Here is a 23,364-nt window from a genome sequence, read left to right on the forward strand (position 1 = left end):
TTAGATGAGTCCAATGGATGACATAGCATCCTAGAAGAAGCCAAGTTGCAACCCCACAAACTGCCTGTGAATTGTGAGGATGGAGTACACTGCCACAATCTATAGGCCGGCTGTATCTTGGCTTCTCCCTGGATACTGTTCTAGCCATTGTCTTCAGCTATGTCATCTATGCAAGAGTTTTGTACTGCTGGTTCAACATAGTCACAAGATCATACAAGCACTCCTCTGGCTCAACCCAAGCCGGTTCTCAACTCTCTCCACCTGCTCCAAATAAGGTGGGCATGAGGCACCTCTTGCACAGCCCCTCTGTGTTCCTCTCAGTCTTGTGATGCTGGAAGCTTTGGATTGTCTCTCATTCAGGTGAATTGCTTCTTAGCAGTTTTGTCTGAGTAATGGCAGGATTTAGCCTGTAATGTGTTTGGCCATTACTGTAGACTATTGCAGTAGTGGTATGTCTGCTATTACTCCGTTTCTTGGACCCTCTTCTGCTATATACCTTTATCTCGGTTAATTTACCCCAGTTAATTAATGTCTGACATTCTTCTATACCTCCATAGTTATTTCATATGTATAAAATGACCACAGTATATCATGTTAGGGGGCTTATTCCTTCACCCACTTACTTCCCTGGTCCTTCTCGCATGAACAGAGAGCAACAATACCCGAAGTCCAAAGGTGCAAACAATTCGATGTTTATTGGGGTGAACTTCCAGCAAGCATGATTCCAGTTTCCTTCCTTAGTATCCTCCTTCCCAGCTCTGACACCACAGAGCCTTACGCCTGTGTCCCTGTTCCCATTCCTACCCTTAGCCAAACATGATTCCAACTTCCTTACTCCCATTCCCTGTTCCCATTTCCCCCTTTAGCAAAACATGATTCCAATTTTCTTACCCCCATTCCCTGTTCCCATCTCACACACCCACATGCCCACCCCCACCCACACCCAGTCACTTCCTCATTGACTACAGATTATATAGTAAAACTTGAGTTCTGCTTAGCTATACCTTAACCAATCATTTTCCTGAAATTTAACTAACCAATCCTAACATATTGTAACATGATTATGTAACCAATTATATCCCACCACCTCAATTAGTTTACACCCAGCAAAATTAATTATACAGCAGACAGGAACAATCACAGAACCAGACAGAGATTATACAGACAAACAACAGCAAAGTGGGAACTATAATGAGAAAACAATACAGAAGTGAGGATTTCACATCCCAGCTATTGATAAGTGAGTTCTTGCCAGACAGGATGCTATCAAACTAAGTTTCCTTTTACATTTTCTAGGCACTTCCCTTTCTCTGGAGGTGATAGGAATACAATCCTGTCCTGATAGTGCCTAACAGCCCAATAGCACCTTATTTCAATGTGACTAGTTTGGAATGTGAGGATGTGACTGTTCGCTTCCCAGCTTATGGCTGCCTCTGCTGCTTAGCCAAAGGCCTGAGCCTAAGCACAGGGCCACAAACTGTCACAGTAAGAGAAGGCCCTTACACTGGCAGACAGTGGTTTTGATTCTTTCTTTTATACCTCTATCACTAGCCAAGTGATAAGAATACACCTAAATTCTTAGAGTATAGGCCTTTACAGACAGGCCTGAATATCTATATCCTAACATATCACATTCCCCAGAATTATGTGATCATGTCATGAAACACCCTGTCATCATAACTGCTTGTATTTGTGGATGGGAAAGCTCAAATAACCCCAGAGCTCTTTTCCAGCTCCCAAAAATCTATAAGTCATACAGCTCCACAAAGGGATTGAATTAACGCTGTCATTGGTCTCTCTCTGAATCTCCTGATTTTAGATGTCTCAGCTTTAATATTTCATCAGCATATTTTTGTATCCATATATTAATGATAAATACCATGAACAAATGCTTCACTTCACTTTTTGTCTCAGTGTACCTTCAGTAATACCTAGCAGCGATGCAAACATATGGAGGAGGGCTTACTTAAGCTGATCGACATTACTGCAGACTTCATCCCTTGCAGGGAAACACAGTGCTTATCAGTTCACATCAGCTTCTGCCCAGAGAATACTAGCAACAACATTGCTAGGCTCTTCATTATGATATTCTCAGCTAGCTGAGTTTTAAACATTTCCATAACCACCTTGCCATGGATTTGGACACAGATCAGGAAGCTTATTCGTCGTCCTCTTGCTTATGCCACACACAATCAGGCACTTTGACAATTCAAGTGTCATAAGCAATTCAGCTCAGGCTCTACATGCTAAGGTTCACTGGTCAAGGTTACATGCTGTCTTTTGCTTCTCTATTTGCTTTATGCACAGGTGCATCCAGTAAGTTTTATGGTTTGCATTTTCACCCCTATGCAGACTGGGCTGGATTCATCCAGGTCTTCTGCTAGCACAAACACTGATGGAGGCCCCTCATCACCAACAAACCACTAGGGGATGAGGATGCTGCAGTGCTAAAGCACTTCGACCTCATTTGTTCTGGTTGGGGAGGGGGTTAATTAAGGGCCATTGCAAGCTAAAAGTGAGCACTATGGTTGGAAAGGGTGCTGGGGTGACTGGGAGTGCACTGATTCAGTACCCCTGGTGAAGCCTCTGTGATGGGTTAAAAACAGCCCTAGGCAGCTGTGACGTTATTGACTTGAACTGGGACCGTACAGATAATTGTTGCAACCAAGGTCCTGTAGTGGCACCAAATCCTATATAAAGGGGGTCAAATGAGGTAACTAAGACAAGGTTATGGTTTGCTGGTTATGATTATGCTATCTGTGTACGTGTATCATTTTTATAGTTGAAGTTATGAATATTGGCTCTATACTGTCTGTATTTCAAACTTATGCTATGTTTCTGGGTGACACCCCAGACAAGTTGGTGTCAGCTGTGCCTAGCCTGCTTTATGGCCCATTAAGGACCATCACCTATACAACTGACCCACTGAGAGAAGGCAGACACGCCTTGTGACTCAGCAAGGTATGCAGGGACATGCTTATGGACAGAACTCTGAGGTTTTTCCCGGCCATGTGATGGACAGCTTGTCTTTGGAACAAAGAAAGAAAGACCACATGGCAAGACAGTACAAAAAGCTGCTGCAGCTCCTCCATCTTGTCTTCAATCCTGCTTCTTACCTCTGGAGGGACTTTGCTACACTGAAGCTTTGAACCAAGGACTGAAAGACCCATCCCAGCTGTGGATGTACTCCAGAGACTTGATTTGAACCTGCAGTTTATTCTATCACTGCTGCAAGCCTGAACCAAGAACTTTGGAATTATTGTATGTAATTGATTCCATTTAACCAATTCTTGCTCTCATCTATATCTTTTTCCTTTTATGAATAAACCTTTAGATTTTAGATTCTAAAGGATTGGCAACAGCGTGATTTGTGGGTAAGATCTGATTTGTATATTGACCTGGGTCTGGGGCTTGGTTCTTTGGGATTGAGAGAACCCTTTTTCTTTTACTGGGGTATTGGTTTTCATAACCATCTGTCCCCATAATGAGTGGCACTGGTGGTGATACTGGGAAACTGGAGTGTCTAAGGGAATTGCTTGTATGACTTGTGGTTAGCCAGTGGGGTAAAATCAAAGTCTTCTCCGTCTGGCTGGTTTGGTTTGCCTTGGTGTGCATAGAAACCCCAGCCTTGGGCTGTAACTGCCCTGCTTGAAGCAATTTGTCCTGAATTGGCACTCTCAGTTGGGTCCCACCAGAACCAGCATCGTTACAGCAGCCAATTAGAAAGGGGCTGAGAGGAGCAGCCAAATATAGCCCAGCAGGCTCATATAAGAAGGGCTGCAGGGCAGAGTGGAGGGCAGTAGCTGACTGGAGCTTGAGGGGGAGAAGACCAGACTCCTCGCAGGAGAAAGGAGCCCCAGCACCTGGGATTATTCAGTGCTGCAAGCAGGGACCGTGGGAGCTAGAGGGAGCTCCTGGCAGGCTGCGAGGGCCTACAGGCTAAAGCCCTGAGGTAAGGGCAGAAAAGGGTGCTGGAGCCACATGGGAAGCCCCAAAGGACTAATTGCCACTGAGGTAGTTGATGGATGGAGAGTGAAGATCGCCAAGAATGGGGGAACACAGAGTGTGTCACAGTCAGAGCACAGTGTCACTGAAGAGGACTCTGCCATCCTGGGAGTGGTGTGGGTCTTGGAATGAAAGTGATGGCAGCGAGGCACCACCAGAGGAGGGTGCCCTGGCGAGTAGAGCTAATTCCTGTGATAGCCATTAGGAGGTGTCAGAGTGGTGGGTCCCACCCTATCACAGGCTCCTTCTGAAGAAGCTCCTACAGTGCTCTGATGGGACTAAGACCATCTCTTGGCAGAAGGTAAACTCAAGGGCAGTTTAGATAACATCTGCCCCTTGCTGGGATCAATCCCATCTTGTGTGATAGGTTTAGCTGGGACAGGATGGTGTAATTTATACCTCTCTGTGCCAGGTTTTCTATACCTGACCCCCACTCTCTAACATGTCTGCTATTTTCAAAGTCTACTGGAGGAAAGTGAATTGAAATACCCAGCTCTATCCTCTTGGGTGTGTTCAAGTATTCCACTGCAAATCAAACTAATGATAGAAAAACAAAACAACTCACTAATGAAGGGGGAACCTCAAGAGGTTCAGATGCTCTGTTGAATCCAGGTAAACACACAAAACAGCAGATGTTATTGTAAACTAAGCTATGGTGACTCTGCTTTAGCCACACTCCCATGACTCCCCGTTGAACATAGCACCAGTCTCTCCCTATCTTCTTACAGATTCTTCCAAAAATGGCTGGGAGAATCCCCAACACTGCTTTGGCTCATGTCTTCGTGGAGAGGCTGGATAACACACTCACTCTCTGACCATTAGTCCTGGCCTGACAGAGGCTTGGTGGCCATTTCCTGTCCCTTTTATATGTGACCCCCTATTCCATCTGTGCTCTAGTACAGAGGAAACCATCTATATTTCACTGAATTCTAGGGCTTCTCTGGAACCTGGAACCCAGAGTACACCTCAGCTTGGGACATCTCAAAGTGAGTTAAACAACGCGGTGGTTTCAGAAGCTGAGGTAAAATCTGTTTGTAATAAGCTAAGTGGTAGCCTCATGTGCAGCTGCCAGTACAATTAAGTGAACAGTGGATTGAAGTTCTGGCTGCCACCACTGCCAGTAGAGTTGCCACCTGACCAGGTTTTCCCAGGATTATCCCATTTTTGGAGGTAGCTGCCCCAAGAAATCCATAAGGGTGTCAGTTTTATACCAACTGTCCAGTTTTATGGCCTCACTATCGTCCTGGGGGGGTTGTACCTCAGATATGACAACCCTAACTGCCAGAGCTGGAAGGATTTAATTAAAACAGATTTTAGTCATTTATCTATATACATATAGATTATATTATACTTCCCCCTAGAATTTCAAAGAGTGTTACTGGCTGCTTCAGGTGTTTTCCTGGGCCAAGGTTCTTCTTGTTCCTTAGAGCTCTTCAACAACCCCAGTTTAATCTGAAACTTGCTAGTAATGGCCTCACTAACTTTGCTGACACCCAGGGGAGATATTTTGAAGAGCCTAATTATCTGAAATCCCCTCCCTCATACCAGATCCCTTCCCTTCTTGTCTCCCACCCCCATCATCTCTGCTGACACCCACTCCAGTTGCCTCTGACATTTCCTTCCTTTTCCCGTATTCGTACTAGTAACACCTACTGGACCATGTGGAGCTGTAGGTCTGTTAGACAAGTGCTACAATTAAAGCTTCCCAATGGTACAATTTAGCCTTGTGCTTACAGGTTTCAGGACACCAGGACTAAGTTTAGGAGTATATTAGGTCATAAATGCAATATAATTCTGTTAACATAAACACCAGTGCATCATTCTTTAAAGGCCTCACAACATTCACCTCCACATAGATATGGCACTCCCCAATATTTCCATGAACATTCTTTCTGAGTTGATGGCTATGATCCAGATAACATTTTACTCCCTGATGTGACTAAGTTCCTCACTTGACCTGGTCCCTTGAAAAATATAATACTGAGTCCTCACAATGTTATTGCTGGAATCCACTTACAAGAGGGGGCTGAAAATCCAGTTTTAGATTTATTGTATATGTTTGTTGTCATCTATCTTTTTTCATTCTGTAGAAGTGTAAGACAAATACAGGCTACAATGACCACTCCTAGATACTCATTTAGTGCCCATGTGGTGGGTAAGGGGGCCCCTTAACTTTACACCAGGGCACAATTTGGGCTGCTCACAAAGTGCTTCTCCTACCTGTGGTATACAGAGGATTCTTCCAACAAAACAAATGGTTCTTTTCTCTCACCCTCATTTGGGCGAGAGAGAATCAGAGTAAAATAAAAAGACAAAGGTGGTCAGTCTCTCAGGAAATCCCTTTTGGGTTCTGGCTCTTGTATCCTTGATGAGAATTAGGACCTAACTTCAGTCCCTTCTCTTGGTAACCCCCCACTTTATACCTGGCCCCTATAGTCTCAGGCGTGGCAGGGCCTGCAACAGTTTTCCTCTTTGCTGAAGCCAGATATTGCCAAGGCAAAACAGTCTCCCCCTAATCAACACCGCTTCCTTTGGCGGGGACGGGACACGGACACAGGAAGTGGGCTTTTCCTTTTTAAGCTTCTTCCCTCCAGACAGAGCAAAACTTACAGGTGTGTCTGGTTAGTGCTGTCTGAGCCCATAAGAGCTCATTAATTTCCTCTCTTCTAGAGTGAGAGTGTGTGCCTCACAGTCCACTTCCCAGAAATGGCCATGCAGGTAAACAGCCTGCTCTTGCCTCAGGACATTCAAATCTTGCTAACTAGAGATGCCCTTCTGCTTCCATTCAAGTCAATAGTAAAATTCCCATAGGCTTAAATGGCTACAGCACTGAATCTCCCAATGCATGTGTGAGTGTCTCTTGCACTTTCTTCTTGTGTGCAACGCTTTCTGTGCACAAAGCTTTTGTTTGTTTTTTGTCATTCGTCTTAGAAGAGAGAAAAATCCTCTTTAAAAAAAAAAGACAAAGAAGAAAGGAGTGAATAATAAAATAAGGCAGGCAAATGATCCCAACTAAAATGTTTTGCCTCTTCACCTTCAGCGTGATGGAGCCACTCATCTTCACTTCCTGGTTCTCCTACTTTAACTACAGGGTGATGTGCTTGATTACCCAAGAGATGCCCAGTGTGCATCCTCTAATGCTTAAAAAATCAAGGCACAGATCAGGCAACTTTATACCTTCTTAGACAAATCTTGAAGGCATCCAAGGCAATCTATGAGTGAAGTGCTGCCAAAGGAAAACAAGGGGCAGTTTGCATAAAAAGTGTTTTATGGCATCAAAACACTGTATTTAACATTAATTTATAATCTGCTTTTGGCTCTCATGGTTTGAGAGAAACTAGTTACTTTGATGCTTTTCCTTCCTCCTTCCCCTTTGTTCCTGGTTTCATTTTAATTCTGTTTCTTGTCTTCATTAAACTTTTCTCATTTCCAATTCTCAGCTCTGCTGTCTCCATGAACAAACATAGACATGATTCTCATTTATGCTTAAAGCCCCTTTATACTGTTCTGAACATAAAATAGGTGTAAGTTACATTTAATGCCCTTTGACCCTGCCAGAGCGGTGTAAAAGAGCCTTAGTTTAAATGAGAATCAGCCCACAAAGTGTCTTGTGCTGTACTCTCTATATAAGCCAAATAACTCTGAGGTCTGGTCTACATGTGAAAGTTGTACTAACTCATTTAGTATAATCAGTGTAAACCTCTCTTGTGGATACTCTTATTTCTATTAAAGAGTGTCTTGTAGCAAATAAATGGCAAATAAGTTTTCATTTTCACCAATCTTACAATTTGTGACATGAATCAGTTTACAGGGCATCTGCATGTAGAAGGAAGAAGTCCTCTTTGTTACTTAGTTTATTATACATAGTATTTGAATTACGCAACAAGTAAAGCAATATTCTTACCACTAGAGGGAATTGTTCTACAAAAATAGAACGTAATTGATGATACTTTTGCACAATAGGATACCAATTTCACTGTGTAAAATGGGTGCAGTTCTCACTGACTCACACACTTATTCTGAAGCACATTGTTTCATGGCCTCTCTCGCTTTCTAACTCCTTTTTGTCAAGGAAGACGTTTACTAATCGTTTTCCATGAGGAACTCAACAGCAGCAGCAGGCAATGAGCTGAGCTACTGCCTTTCCATTTGTCCTAAAGGCCATAAGCCGCGGAATGAAAACTATTAGTGCATCATCACTCAGAGAAGTGAACTTTGGTAAAGGCTACAGTTAAAGATTTCCAGCCCCTTATACTCAGGTCATGTGCAGGGTGACACATAGTAATGATTGGTATAGTCATGAAGTTCTCTGGATCTTGTTAGTATTCATTGAGAAATTTCTCACAAACTGGGGCACTCCAGAGCTAGCAGACTGTTTCACGGTACAGTATTTCAAGTATGATATCAAATCTGGAAGATGTCATGCCACCCTTCAAAAGCTTTTTGTTTTTCTGAACGCACTTGAGCAATGTGCGGTGATGGCTGATTTATTTTTTGAAAGAGACAATAATTGTAAGAAACCTGTTCATACAGTATATACTGTGTCTGTAGGTGGATTAATTCAAGACTATTGAATTTAGGCACTCAATTAGATGGAGTAGCCACTATAATTAAGATCATACAGGGTGTAATTTGTCATTGATTAAGTATTTATTCAATTAGAAAGAACTCTTGATTAACCACATGCACATGGAGGAAATCCACATTTTCCCCCTTTGTACCCATGTGTTTTCAGCTAAATAGTAATGGTAACTAACCTAATTATTTATGAAAGTCTAATATATGTGCATACTTTTTGATGTATATTCCCTGGAAACTTAAATAATGCACACAAAAAATTACTGGAGGAAAAATTTGTGTTAAAGTGTCCAATAGAAATAGTATGCTCTAAATATCAATTCTATTTAAATATGAGGGGCTAGCTCCTCAGATGGTGTAAACTGAAATAGATTCAGAAACTTCTATTGGCCACACCAAGGTATACCACCTGAGCACCTGGCCCTAGCACTGTTTTATTTCAGTAAACACCAATATGATTGTCATGTATCAGATTGTTGTTACTACTAATGTTTATCCCAAATACAGATGTAAAATTCATGACTAATCCCACTCTCTAATGTGGGTCAATCCAAGCCACCAGAACTGACCACCACATAACTCTGGAGAGTTTAGGGGACCTGAATTGTGCGTCATGTCAAGGGTGTCAAAGCATTATAAAGAAAAGGAGGATGACTGAGTGATCCATGGACTGGTGCATTCAGGGTATAACGTCTCCTTATGGACAATGTGAAGGGTGAAGCCATCAAAGCAAAGAGGGGGTGTCTATAGAAGGCCTTGCTGGGGGGCGGGGTGATGACCACCTAATAGGCAATTAAACATTAATGTGGGGATAGGGGCAACTCTAAAACCAGACTACAATGTGACAGTGTAATCCTCAGATCTATGGGGAAAACAGAGTTTGGGGACTGGCCATGATCCAGGAGCAGCATGGCGATATCAGATTTTTGGGAACTGGGTATGCGTTACAACAGCAGTAAAATTAAATTCCTGCCCCAACAACACAGGACAGTGGCAATGGTTTCCTATGAGCTGTAACCAGGTAGAGGAATCTACCCTCAGTTACACCAGTCCCTTTCTATACCTAAAGTAACTTTTCAGCCTTTGCAGGAAAAGAGTTATAAAACAACATGACTATGAGAAAAGGATATGTGATCTTAGTATCACTGCTGCTTCTGAAGTACTGAAATCCCTTCCAACTGCACCCAGAAAAATACACAGGGTGTAGTGCTATCTGCCTTTTCGAGCCACCTTCCAGATTTGGATCCACCAAGGCAATTGTACTAACATGACATGGCTTTTGCCTTTATTTTCCAAAATTCAACAACATTGTTGTTGAAGGAGACCTGATATAAGAACAATAAATGCATTTCATAGAGAAGCCATTCACCAGTAATTCAAGAGTTTAAAGTAAAAATCTTTAAAATTTCACTCCCTCCCCTACTAATTAAAATAGCAGGTTTTCCATTAAGATAGTCTGCCAATTTATGTATTTACTCAGAAAATATCCTACCAATTGCACATCAAAATGTATTGCACTCCTGCCATACGCATGAGAACAAATATAGATAGAGCTGTATAATTCAGTTTATAGTGAATGTTTGGAGAGGCAGGGATCCTACTGCTGGAGTCTATAAACGGATGTGATTGGCATTGTACATACATCATATTAATCAGTGTAATTGGTGCATCTTATGGCTACAGTATTTCTGTATATTGTACCCTTTAAAAGTTTGAAAATGGGTATATGCATGCAATCTTCTTAGCATATGTGCAACATGCTTCAGGTGACACGTGACCAGGATTCATCACTAAATTTGGTCCGTTGGTTGGATTATTAGCTTCCCCAGCTTGGGCAGGGTACTGATGGGGAGTAAGACGTGAATGCTGATCCATGGCCCCCATGCATGCAATTAAAACATATGCTGGAACAGAGCAAAATACAAGCCTTTCATCTGGAATTCCAGATAGCTCCTTTCATCAAAATATATAGTCTGCCTTCCTCTTTGTCTTTCAGAAATTATTTCCATCTGCTGTAATTTACCATGTTATAATTTGTTTGGAAAATTAAAGCAATAAAACCTTCGTTTATTGTTTGTCTAAATGGTAGCTATGATTGTCTCAGTAGGTGGTGGTAAATGCTGCAAAAATGCTTTGTAAAGATGCACAGACAAAATAAATGCTAATTACCAAAGACTAATGGAAAAGCATGATGTGTATATAGTTTATTTTTAGACCTTTTTTTGCATGAAGAAAAATGGTCTCTAATCCTACAGAGGTCACTATTAGAAATATAACAGTTAACACACTCTGATACTAGACATGCCTCAGTTATTTTGTCTTTTATAATAATTATGGTATGGAGTAATTATGGTATCTCAGATACCAAAGTGTGTTAACTGTTTTTTATTGAAAGCCGGTATACATCTATAGTTGGTGTCAGTACTTTCTAAATGCATCAATTTTAATATAACCCTCCAAAATCTCTCTTATGAAAGAAAAACTCACGATACAGACACTGTCAGAAACCATGATGGTCAAGCCTAGTGGTCAGAGCTGTGGCAGTCTGGCCTCCTGGTCAGAGCCAGGGGGCCAGAGCCAGAATCAGGACTCCAGAGCAGAGTTGGAGCCAGGCTGGAGTGAGAACAAGCCTGGAGCAGGACTAGGAACAGAGTTGGTGCAGGAACAGGGTTGGAGCAGGCTAAGGCTTGGGGAGTCCATTGCCGCTATCAGGCAAAGGAGAGTTCCAAGCCCTGGAGTGACATTGAGCAGACTGAGCTGCTATGTCTCCTGTGAGGCTCATATACCTTTTCTGAGAGTCACCAGACTAGTTCCTGGTGTGTGAATTGGCTGAAGCCTAGCACAGGAGTGACTCATCACCTTACAGACTTAATCTGTTGGATGGCCTATCCCTTCAAAATGTCACAGCAGTTTTGTGGATTCATAGCTGAGATCATAGCACCATAATACCCTGGCTATTTCCTGACTTATTTATATTATGGGCCAGACACAGAAAAAATTAGAAGTTCTTGCGTATCACAGTGTTCCTCCATACACATGGCTGTGTGTTATTTTGCTTTGATAGTCAATAGTTGAGGTAAATGTCAATGCGAACAAAGCACATGAAAAATAGGGCAGTATTCCAAAAATATTCCATAGCCAGATGGCTTGTAGGATTCAGGCTTATAACACTGGCCAGACACCAGGGCCTCAACATTTTATGGTGTCAGGTTCTTGCTATTTTGTCATCAACAGTTTTTTTTCAATATCACTAAAAGTACGTTTTCATTAAATTAGAGTCAAGAAATAAATGAACCTTGGAAAAGTAGGATTGGATTTTTATGCTTAAATGCTTTATATAGCTATCCAGTCTGCTAATTGTCCATTCACAAAATATCAGAAGCACTAGACATTACCTGTGGCTGCAATTTGATAAGGCTTCATGATAAAATTGAAAAAGGCAATAATATTGATCATATAAACTCTGCAAAGTGCAAGAGCTCTTGCAAGAGCTCGTATTTTTATGACACTAAACTGGGAGGAGTGGTAGATACGCTGGAGGGTAGGGATAGGATACAGAGGGCCCGAGACAAATTAGAGGATTGGGCCAAAAGAAATCTGATGAGGTTCAACAAGGACAAGTGCAGAGTCCTGCACTTAGGATGGAAGAATCCCATGCACCGCTACAGACTAGGGACTGAAAGGTTAGGCAGCAGTTCTGCAGAAAAGGACCTAGGGGTTACAGTGGACGAGAAGCTGGATATGAGTCAATAGTGTGCCCTTGTTGCCAAGAAGGCCAATGGCATTTTGGGATGTATATGTAGGGGCATTGCCAGCAGATCGAGGGACGTGATCGTTCCCCTCTATTCAACATTTGTGAGGCCTCATCTGGAGTACTGTGTCCAGTTTTGGGCCCCACACTACAAGAAGGATGTGGAAAAATTGGAGAGAGTCCAGCGAAGGGCAACAAAAATGATTAGGGGACTGGAACACATGACTTATGAGGAGAGGCTCAGGGAACTGGGATTGTTTAGTCTGCGAAAGAGAAGAATGAGGGGGGATTTGATAGATGCTTTCAACGACCTGAAAGGGGGTTCCAAAGAGGATGGATCTAGACTGTTCTCAGTGGTAGCCGAGGACAGAACAAGGAGTAATGGTATCAAGTTGCAGTGGGGGAGGTTTAGGTTGGATATTAGGAAAAACTTTTTCACTAGGAGGGTGGGGAAGCACTGAAATGTGTTACCTAGGGATGTGGTGGAATCCCCTTTCTTAGAAGCTTTTAAGGTCAGGCTTGAGAAAGCCCTGGCTGGGATGATTTAGTTGGGAATTGGTCCTGCTTTGAGCAGTGGGTTGGACTAGATGACCTCCTGAGATCCCTTCTAACCTTGATATTCTATGATTCTATGAACTGGATTTCCATGTATTAGCAAATCTTCTATGTTCCATTTAATCTGTCAGTCTATTTTAATCATAATGTGTTGAAACTTGAGAGCTTGGTTTTGCCATTTTTCTTCCTTTTACTTATTAGAAATATTATTATATATACTCTGAAGAAGTTCATAGATTATTCCTATTTATTTGCTACTATTATGCTAGACTCTCCATATTACAAGGCTCAATAAGCTGCAATCAAATGAATTTATTATACTCTACATTTATAACAAAATAGCACACTTTGCAAGAAGTGAAAGCTTAGTGTGAAACAAAGGAAATTGTTAATCAACAGCTTTTCAACTGGATCTTCTTTTAGTGTTGAAGTAAACCACTAAAAATGGCAACTATTGTCTAATATATATAATAGCTAAGGACTCTGGGTCCTTATTTGGTCTTACGTTAAAGGACATGCTCAGTCTTAAAATGATAACAACACTCAGAAGTAATTTTATTTGCTATCAAAATGTAGGCCATACTTCAGAAGTAGCCAGCTATGTTGTTCCCAGGCTATTAGAAATCAGCACATCATAGATGTAATCCATTTTGGTTAGCCGTAATGCATGGTGTCAGAGGAACTGCTGCAGGCTGTAACATAAATAAGATGTGTCCCTCTTACAGATTTTATTAGGCAGTTCCAGAGCAGGTTGGGCATCATACTGTCTCAGCAATATAACAGCATGTTTATTGTAGCTCTTTTTTTCCCTGGGAAACAATGATATTTTGGATTATTAACTAGATATCACAAAAATATAATGGTGACCACAGAAGCTATCGTATGTTACTTACTGTGGGTAAAATTCATGCTTTTACAGAGGATCAACACAAGTCTTACTTAGGGCTGCAATATAGGCATATGCATCATCTGTGGTAAGGTAAGAGAAAATGAGTATGTCTGAACTGGCAAGACATCCTGAAGCATTTCTACAAGTGAAGTTATACTATATGTATATTTATATGGTAAGCAAAATCCTATTGGCCTCATTCCTTGATGAAGGTAAAGAATAGTAAAGTTCCACACGGCAACTTGCCTAAGAGACCAAGAGGGGATTAGAGTAAGGGCTTTATCTGGCTTTCCTGGGGGGAGGGGAATCTAATTTCCTCATTTTAAAATAAGGATACAGGAGGATATTAAAGTTAGGACTCTGAATAAACTGAATTTCTATGACCAAAGTAGAGTTTAACTCCATTGTAGTCTTTCATATTAATTAATTGCTGACACTGGGTGGATTAGTAGGTTGAACTGACTGAAACACAGAGACTCAGAAGAAAATTAGAAGTCTCATTTGATTTCAGTGGAGAATTAATGCAAATCAGAATCGGGTCAACAGAATTAAACTTTCTTAAGGAAACTTTCTTTTTGCTTACCCTTTTAAACTTCCAGAGCCCTTTCATCACTCAGATGGCAATTATTAGCGAATGGAAAAGGAGGACTTGTGGCACCTTAGAGACTAACAAATTTATTTGAGCATAAGCTTTCGTGAGCTACAGCTCACTTCATCGGATGCATTCAGTGGAAAATACAGTGGGGAGATTTATATACACAGAGAACATGAAACAAATGGGTGTTACTATACACACTGTAATGAGAGTGATCAGGAAAGGTGAGCTATTACAGCAGGAGAGCGTGGGGGGGCGAGGGGGGAGGGGGAAACCTTTTGTAGTGATAGTCAAGGTGGGCCATTTCCAGCAGTTGACAAGAACATCTGAGGAACAGCTGGGCGGAGTGTGGGGGGGAAGGGAGGGAGATAAACATGGGGAAATAGTTTTACTTAGTGTTATGACCCATCCACTCCCAGTCTTTATTCAAGCCTAAGTTAATTGTATCCAGTTTTCAAATTAATTCCAATTCAGCAGTCTCTCGTTGGAGTCTGTTTATTAGTCATGTTTATTCCCGCCTCCCTCCCCCCCGCCCGCTGTTCCTCAGACATTCTTGTCAACTGCTGGAAATGGCCCACCTCGATTATCACTACAAAAGGTTTTTTCCCCCCCGCTGGTAATAGCTCACCTTACCTGATCACTCTCATTACAGTGTGTATGGTAACACCCATTGTTTCATGTTCTCTGTGTATATAAATCTCCCCACTGTATTTTCCACTGAATGCATCGGATGAAGTGAGCTGTGGCTCACGAAAGCTTATGCTCATATAAATTTCTTAGTCTCTAAGGTGCCACAAGTCCTCCTTTTCTTTTTGCGAATACAGACTAACATGGCTGCTACTCTGAAACCTGTTATTAGCAAATGGTGGCTTTGTAACTTTAAAATATTATTTTAAAAATTGGAAGGATGTCATTCCTAATTCATGGGCTTTAGCTGGAGAAAGAAATAAAAAACTAATTGCCAATTCAGTATATTTAAATGTATACATTTTATGTTCTTGTTATGTTCATAGGGTTATTATTATTTCCTACAACACAGGGCATATATCACCTCATTTATCCTCCTGTGAGTGGTGAATCTGTCAGCTCTGTATTATAGCCTGGAGGGGAAGTACTTTCCTATCACTACTCTTCAGCCCCACTATCGCCAAGAACATGACATACTGAACCTCTTTTATCGGAGGAGGGATCTGGCCTGAGGCCCATTCTTCTTGTGTGTCAGGCCCAGTAAATAACCTCATCACAGCACAGAGAAGAGACCATATTGTGAAAATAAATGAAGGCTGAGAGCAATTTATTTGTCACTTGTAACAAATCACTGCACAAATCATAGCTGTCCAGCTTTCATTCCATTCCTTTACAGATCTATTGCTCTAATGAGTCCTATTAATATAAGGCCTTGCTGGCTAATTAATCTTCCTCCAGGACATGAGCGGAATAACTGCTAGACCAGAAGCCTCATTGTTTCTCTTAGTGCTTTGCAATTCTTAGATATCCTGTTAGTAAGCCTTTAATTAGGGCAAATATTCCATGTCTTTGAGGGTGTGATATATAAATAGCTAGGTTGGCTCTCTTAAACAACTAGGGTTTTTTTCATTTTTTTTCTTTAAGACAGATGAGGGTTATTTCCTTTCATTAAGATGTTAATGAGATGCTGACAAGTGTTTGGTATTTTTAACATAATTAACTGTAGGGTTATTTTTGTTCTTTTCAAGCTATTTTTCAATGTGCCTTTTATTTTCTAAGTAGCTCATCCTATAATTAGAGGTAATGAAATAGTTCAGATGAAAAAACCTGATTCTTTTAAAACAAAACCTGATGATTTGTGGGTAGGTCTTTGATAAACATTCTGAAGTTCACATCCATACTTTTCAAGTTAAACTGAATGTTAAGTGTGCTGTTGGATAAATGAGGTTTTCTGTACCCACTTCTTGAAATGAACAAGCCATTCACAGTAACTAAAGCTCTTGCTGAAAAAGATTAGATAGGGGAAAGCCAATTTGGAATAGTTAAGAATCGGCCCAAACCTCAAACCACACCATTCTCAAGGATACTGTGTGGTGAATAAAGCAACATATTATTTGTGAACGTTTGTTTAAATTAGAAGGAGGAATTTGATTCAACTTAAGTTGATTCTAGTCCTGGGTGAATAATGGGGGAGGTGGGAGGTTCACTGGATATTTTAATTTTAAATATCATGAAATTAATGAAGGGCAGTGTATCTAGTAGAGCACTGGACTGGGCATCAGGAGACCTGAATTCTCCCACTGACCTGCTGTGTCTCATTGGGCAGGTCATTTCCCATGTCTATGCTTTCCTTCTCACTCTTTGCATATCTTGTCCATTAAGAGCATGAACTCTTTAGGGCAAGGACTATCTCCCTATGTGCTTGTACAGTACCTAGCACAATAGGGCCTCAACTTTAGTGGGGGTCGCTAGGCACTACTTTAATACAAATAATAACCTTTACCTCCACCAAGGAATTAGGCAAATAGGACTTTTTCTGTAATTTAAATGTAAATAATAATGGTGAAATGCACTCGTGTGAAGGCAGCCCACATGAGGTCTGTGCATCACTTAAATCCTACTTACACCCTACTTTGCAGTTTTATGTGGAACTTAAGTAGTTCATCAACTTTTTGCTGGCTGTCTGCACAGAAGTGAATTTATTCTAGGTGAATATGTTTGCTAGTTATCTGGCCAGCTCCTCTCAAGATTCATATTGGTTTGGAACTTGGATAAACACAAATGCAGTCTAACCTATTTTCTATCTCAGGAGACCTCATTTCCTCTCCTCCTTTCCCACAAAAATCTACAGTGAGATAACAGTAAGCCTGGCAATCTCCGCGAGTTCTATTTAGGGTCTCAAGCCCGTGCTGTCTGGATAGTCCCTTTGCAAATATGTGGCCGGGAAAAAGGCATAATCGGGCAGGGAATTGTCAGAACCCACATGCCACTGGTCAGAATATCTGTCCATACACACGGGGTGGGGGGGGGAGTAAGTAAGCTGCACCCTTTTAATGTCAGCGGTAACTTCCCACCCACTCTCAGAGAAAGAAAGGAGGAATTGTGAATTCCTTCCTGGGGCACAGCAATTATGCACCATACCTTAGCCTAGCACTGAGCCTAGACACTCAGTCTAGCCTCTAAATACTCCCAGTAGGTTAAGTTGCATGAGTAGCACAAGCAGAATTTGGTCCCAGATGAGAATGTAAAAGTAAAGCCAGAAGTAAAACCATTTAATCCAAGTGCAACTTCCTGAAATTGTAGGAATTTGTGTGTTACAAAAGATATTTAAAAACTTTCTGCCAATAATTAAAATGAAAACGGTAAGTGATGGAGTGCTAGTTATACATTTGTCTCATTGCATGGAACTTCTTTGACTCTCTTAGTTAGCATTCACAGGACTCCGAGGGTAGTACACAATAATCTGTACCAGTAGTTAATCAAAATAAAATACTTACCAGTAGCCTTCTTATCAAGAACTGATAAAACTGTCTTTGTGCATTTCACAAGCACATTATAAAAAGTTATTAATCCAATTCAATAGGCACTCTTAACAGTAATCTTTTCTTTTTATAACGTAGTAGTAACAAGTCATTCTAACTGAAAGATCAGCAAGAATAATGTTATATAACAGGAAAACAAAAAGAAACTCAAACTTACTTACTAAATTACTTTATTTACTTTAATTGAAGTATTGCCCACTTAATTTCACATTCTAGGATTAATTAATTTGTTATTAATCATTATAATGGCACTATTCAGAATGAACTGTCAGATGTCATTCGTATTCTTACATAAAATATTAGCTAACCTAAAAAGAACATCTTGTACTTACAGAATGTATCAGCAAACTGTGTATTAGACTTGACATTTACAAATATGGTACCTTTTCTAATCAATTTCATTTTACTTATAAAAGTATTACTAACCTTTTTCCTGTCTGTGGAATCTAACTGAGTCATTATTAGAACTTAAAAAGGATGGCAGGTACAGAGGCACATTTAAAAAAAATAATAACAGTCAAATAAAGAAGGTCTACATAAGCTAAGTAATTGCCTTCTTCTGTAGCATGGGGGCATGGGTCTTTTGCTGGCTTAAACTAGAGTAAATGGTGGATTCTCTGTAACTTGAAGTTCTTAAATCATGATTTGAGGACTTCAGTAACTCAGCCAGAGGTTATGGGTCTATTACAGGAGTGGGTGGGCGAGGTTCTGTGGCCTATGATGTGCAGGAGGGCCAGATTAGATGAACACAATGGTCCCTTCTGGCCTTAAAGTCTACAAATCTATCCTACTAGTATAGAACAGATAAATTCACTGGAAAATGCAAACAGGCTTGTTTTGATTTACTTATCAGGACATACTGTGAGAAGAATACTGTGGCCAAAATTTTCAGATTTGGGTACCTAATGTTAAGCATTTAAATCCATATTTAGGCATTTGAATAAAAAGCACTTGGTTTTTCAGAGGTGCTGAGTAACTGGGATTCCCAATAAATTCAGTGTATGTGCTCAGTAAATCAGGCCCCTTTTTAACCAGTTGCCTAAATACCTATTTAAGTACCTGACTTTAGAAACAAAGCATGACAATTTTGACCAAAAGGATGTGCCAGAGGCCACAGAGTGAGTTAGTAGTACAGACAGTCTTATCCCGTATTCACTGCACCACGGTGCTAAGCATCATACATGAGTCTTCAGTAGAGCTGAGCAAATTGACTTTTTGGTTCAGTGGCTGAGCAGAAGAAAAATACTGGTTTATTTAGAACCAAAGTTGAATTATTATTTTTTTCTTATCAAAACGTGTGGGGAAATGGGGAGAGGAATTAATTCATGTTGAATTGAAATGACATTTCAAAAGAAAATGTTGAGTCAGAACACCATTTTCAAAACTCTTTGTTTTGACATTTCCAAAACTTGTATGCAGGGTTTTTTCTACTGCAACTATTTGCCAAATTCAATCTGAATTTGAAAATAGTTTTGGTGCCCCCCAAACTGCCTTTTGATGACTTTACAATTTGTAAAACAAATAATAACCTAGCTCGACTCTTCTAGCTGGGCCAAATGGCCAAATGTGATGTTATAACTTGGTCCTGGACTGCTCAATTTGTTAAAAAAATATATGTTAAACTTGATTTTGTAGGTAAATGAGATGTAATGAAGTCTGTTTGCAAGTAATAACATAGTAAAGGGATTTTTAAGGAGTTTGGTGATTCATGAGGGGAAAAGATCACATTGGAATTTCTCTTGAGGTGGAATGAATGAAAATGTGTGCTTTGGAGAGGAAGGCTAGTTAGTCATCCCCTCTTTTGAAGTTTCTTTGGAGCTTGTACTCATTACTCACTGTCAGCAAATATATTTTCAAATGTCATAGGTAGAGAGAGTGATTAGTATTTTCCAGTGTACTAGCTAGGGTTGTTGGCACCTATGTGGCCATACAAGAGCCCATCAAGGGTTGCGCCACAGGTGGGCCTGGAGAGGAGAGATGTGTAGGGAGAGGTGAAGAAATATGGGGTGGGTGGGGGAGGTGGGGTGGAGGGAGGGGACATTGGGGCATGCAGGGCTTCAGCAGGGAGAGATGCCTCTCTCCCAGTCCCAGGGCTGCAGCGGGGAGAGATGCCTCTCCCCTGCCCCCAGTGTTTTTTGTTTCTGCTGGTGGTGCACATCTGCACATTACCTTAATATTGGTGCCGCACATAACAAAATTCATTCTGCACATGGATAGAAAAAATTAGAGGGAACACTGGTCTTCAGGAGTTGGGGGAGTTGTTTGTTTGTTGGTTATGGTTTGTTTTGGTTTGGGGTTTTTTTTTTTGTCATTATTTCTAGATCTTTCATTCTTGAGCGAAGCTCAATAGATGGTCAAATGTTATTTGTCAAATTATTCAGTTTATCAATTGTCAAATGAATTATTCAATATCAATCTTTGTATTCTTCAGACAGCTCTAGTCAAGGCTGAAATTGGCCATACAGGCTTTTGCCAGCAACAGTTACAGTAAACATACCACAGGAATCTCTCTCTCTCTCTCTCTCTCTCACTCTCACTCTCACTCTCACTCTCACACACACATACACACACACACACACACACACGATGGCTTAGTGATTGGTTTCCCTTTTGATAAATATATCTTAAATAAAGAGAAATGGAAAAGACATTCAACATATCTCAGCAGATGGTGTTTAGGAGAGGAGGTTGCTTAGTAGCAGCAAATTTTAAAAAAAGCCATTTGAGCATTGCAGTAAAAATTGACAAAACACTGAAATCGTTCATTAAAAAAACAGGGCTGCCTTGGAAAAGCCAAGACTTCTGGTCTCTTTAGTCCTCATAACTTAAAGGAGTGTTCTTTATATTCAGCCACAAACTGAAACTGTATCACACCAATTTCAATCTATTAACCCCAAAGATTAGTGAATTGCAATATAATTATTCCCAATGACCAAGGATCTTTTACAATGAAATGCTTCTTTCTTGACATTGAGGAAATGCCTAAGTGTGTTTAGTCATTAATGGTGCAGAGAAAACATTCCCAGCCTTGAATCAAAATATACCTGATTGGACTACACTCTAAAAGGTTTGCTGCTAATGCAAACTAGATGGTCTATTAAAACATATCTTTAATTTACTTTCTCTCTGGTTATTTTTCTTTCAAGAGACTTTGTTGATTTTGTTTAGTTATTTAAAGGTAAGGAACTCTGGGAGCTAAGGCACTCCTGGATGACTCCCATTGACTTCAGTGGGGCCAGAATTTCACCCTCCAATTTTATCTGTGCTCTTGGTAGAATTGGGAATTATACTATTTAAACTATCCTTAAAAACAACATTTTTGTGACATTACTCAAGGTATAATATGGACTGCTGAACAGCTGTGTCCCCTCAATTATCCAACTTGAGGTGCCTTTTACACAACTTTGCTGTAAGAGTATCCACTTCTGGTCTGCTCATTCACAGCCTCCAGCACGTAAATTACTCCCAGCTATACTTGGAGTGCTATGGCCAGCCATTCTTTAATTACACTCCAGAATGACACCAGCAAATTCCAAGTTCCAGACTGGCCCTGAGAAATGTGCATCTTGTACTGCCCAGCCCTCTCCTTCTGGATAATACAAGCTCATAAAAAGTCTGTCATTTTATAAATAGAACATGATATGGACAAGTCTTGTTATCTCAAATAGAGTTTCCCAAACCCTTTAATCCAAGCACTGCAATTTAGATAAACCAATAAAACAAGTTTATTAACTACAAAAAGATAGATTTGAAGTGATTACAAGTAATGAGGCATAGAAGTCAGAATTGGTTACAAGAAAATAAAAAGTAAAACACAACTAATATCTAACTTAACAAGCTAAATGAATCAAAGCATAGATCTATCTCACCATATGCTTTGGCAGTCTTACTGCCTGGATTCCTTTCAGCCAGGACTCCTCCACCGGTTCAGTGTTACTTTCCTTGTCCTTCAGGTATTGTCGATGCCATGGGCAGAGAGAAAGAGAGGAATATGTTGGGGCATCTGTTCCCCTTGCATATAGTTCTCTTTTCCTTTGAAAATGATCTCCAGCTGAGGTTCAGGAGACAGAAAGTCTGTGGAGACAGGAACCTCCAGCTATATCTTTGCCAAGATGTAAATTTCTCACTCACACCCTTTTTCCTGCTGAAGAATGGCCACTTAGCCAGGTGATACTCCATTGATCTTGTTCACACCAGGCTGAGGCATCGTTTTGCCTTTTGTTTCTGAGGAACTGGTTTGTGGCTATTTTTACAGACTTGGAATATGTCTCAATAATATCATACAGTAGAATCTTATAACATTACATACAATGTTGCAACAGACATTTTGCCAGGACAATTATGATAATCAAATTATGAGTTTCCAAATTATACCTCACAAGGCATTTTTTGTGCAAAATTTATCATAGTCTTGTAAAAGGGGTGAACATAAGGGTACAGACACTCACAATCCTACTTAGGAAAGGGGTTCAGTTAATGTAACCCTTTAAATGCAGAACAGCTATAAGGTCCCAATTCAGCAAGATATTTAAGTCCAGGTCCAATTTTTGAAGGTAGTTAGGCAGCTAACTCCCAGCCTAAATACCTTTAAAATCCTGTCCCTCTGTGCCTAACTTTAAGTATATTAGTACTCCCATTGGCGTAAGTGGGACTACACAAGTGTTTAGGTACCTTGCCAAATTAAGGCTCAAGGTATTTACAGTATAGATCACCTCTCTTGATGGACCCCTATTTATATGGAGTCTTATAAGCTTTATTAATTGTCTAAAAAATCTTGCATAAAACTCTTCTACTCAACCAATATTTCTCCCTATTCATATTTTGTTAACTACTGGACATAGTTGTTCTAATTAGATTTGACATTTTCCATCATTCCCTTGATTAAAGGTAAATGTGTACTTTACTGCTTCTCTCTCTGAATATTGTCTCATCAGCATGATTTGGATGCTCAACAAAAATCATGACATCAATTTCTGCAAATAGAGACAGGAATGAAAAGGAATCTGAATAGCTAACTGAAGCATGCTGAACTCTGGACCATGTGCTTTACTGCATTAGCAAACATTTGCCTTCTGTTTTTTATGACAGATTCACTGTATTGATAATACCCCTGTTTTCCAGGGTGCTAGAGCTAAACCTTAAATCACAAAATAAATTGAGACATGGTTTTCACTCCAAATTTGTTTTGCAGCATTACTTCAGCAATCATTGCCTGGAAACTTTCATAACAATAGATGTAAATAATAAATGAAAATTCTCATTTATATGCATTCTCAGTTACAGGCAGTTATCTTGATTGTGTGTAGGCCTTTTTTTTAAACATCTGGATTTATAATTCCTTTTGGTTTGCTTTTGTTTCCGTTGAAGTCAAAGCAAGATTTGCTATTGACCTTGATGGAAGTGCATTAACCATTGCAGGGTAAATTCACTCTCCAGTACTCAGTCCAGGTAATTGGGCTAGGCAGTTGGAAGATGTGAATGG

This window comes from Caretta caretta, chromosome 1, assembly GCF_965140235.1.
Source record: "Caretta caretta isolate rCarCar2 chromosome 1, rCarCar1.hap1, whole genome shotgun sequence".
Classification (NCBI taxonomy): Eukaryota; Metazoa; Chordata; order Testudines; family Cheloniidae; genus Caretta; species Caretta caretta.